This window comes from Monodon monoceros, unplaced genomic scaffold (genome assembly GCF_005190385.1).
Source record: "Monodon monoceros isolate NGI ecotype Baffin Bay Population unplaced genomic scaffold, NGI_Narwhal_1 Super_Scaffold_16, whole genome shotgun sequence".
Lineage (NCBI taxonomy): Eukaryota > Metazoa > Chordata > Mammalia > Artiodactyla > Monodontidae > Monodon > Monodon monoceros.
Genome location: NW_021703772.1, coordinates 14,950,608 through 14,952,180, shown reverse-complemented (window position 1 = coordinate 14,952,180; position 1,573 = coordinate 14,950,608). Strand labels below are relative to the sequence as shown.

The window sequence follows — 1,573 nt, the reverse complement described above, 5'->3', positions numbered from 1 at the left end:
TTGGAGAAGCCCATGGAGCAAGAAACTGAGGGTGGCTTCTCGACAACAGCTTACAAGGAAATTGGGGATGCCAAAAACTACATGAGCTTGGAGGTAAGTCCTTCCCCAGTCAAGCCTTGAGATGACTATAGCCACAGATGCCTTCTTTACAGTCTGTGAGAGATTCTGGATCAGAGGACCCAGGTAAGCTGTGCCCAGATATCTGACCTAAAGAAAATGTGAGATAATCAATGTTTATTGCTTTAAGCCACCCAGGTTTGGATTTTTTTTTTTTTTGACAGGAAAGTAGGACTTATTGGTGGGCATGCATGAGGAGGGGATGGCATCAAGGCTCTCAGTTCAGGGCCCGCCATGTGTCCAGGGGCCAAAATTAGGGATGTGTTTGACCCCACAGCCATCTGGGATGAGCCGCTTTTCTGCCACAATGTTTTCAAATTCATCTATATTAAGCTTAGTGAATCCCCACTTCTTGGAAACGTGGCTCTTCTGGCGGCCAGGGAACTTGACCTTGGCCCTGTGTAGGGCCTCAATCACATGCTCCTTGTTCTGCAGCTTGGTGTGGATTCACATTATGATTTGGCCAATATGGACCCTGGCCACTGTGCCCTGGGGCTTTCCAAAGGCACCATGCGTACCTGTCTGGAGCCTAGATTGGGGACAGCATGCCAGTCACAAATGACTACTGGAAAGGGCTGTTTCCAAGGTCCATTAGAGCAACCCTTACAGGCACTACTGAGGAGACTGTTCTTTGCAGCCATTACATGCCAGACCCCCATGTAGAAAAGAGCACAGCTGGCTTACTTGGCTGCAAATGGATCATTTTTTATGGGGCAATAGATTACTAACACAAGTAGGCACTCAATGGGTATTCGAGGAATGACTGAATGAAGAAGACTAGGCACAGGTATTTACTTATTCTTTGTTCAGTTGATAGAGGGTTCATAATGACAGTGAGAAGTCTGGATTTGAAGATGTTTGGATAACACTGTAGTTGGCTGTAGCTAAGCTGCTAGAGCAGTTCAAATTTAGACACCTTAGGAATTCTAGAAGATGTTCCATTGCTTAATCCCTTTCTCCTATACTAAAGCAGAACATTTTTCATCAAGGAGCTTAGAATCAGATGCTTAGAATCTTCTGCCTCAATCTCTCTTTGTCCTCATGTATGCATATTTTAGGAAAAACTCTGTAGCCAGGAGAACCCTGCAAACTCCATGTAGTTGGCCCTGGGCACAGCTGCTTACTTGTTTGTCTGATATCTTTATTTATCCTGTCATGAATAAGTTCATTAGCCTCCTTCCCATTTTCTGTTGTGATTAACTATATAATATTAGTGAAGACAGATCCTGAAGCACTTCCAGGGATGGAGAGAGGTATGACTTATTTTTCTAACAATATGTATATTGACTATCCATATGAAAAATCAGTGCATTAGAAGCAAAATGTGTCATTCCTAACAGGAGCACAGACTCGATGTCAGGTCTGTGGGATGCAGCTGAAATACAGAAGTCAGCTGTAGGATTTACTAATGCAGTCCTTGAAACAGAGGAATACAGCATATGAAAATTCAGTTGGT

At 43.7% G+C, this 1,573-nt stretch overlaps 1 pseudogene; it reads right to left on the bottom strand.

Moving 5' to 3' along the window:
* Positions 1-690: 690 nt before the first annotated feature.
* LOC114897325 lies at positions 691-811 on the bottom strand (annotated as a pseudogene).
* Positions 812-1,573: the final 762 nt, after the last annotated feature.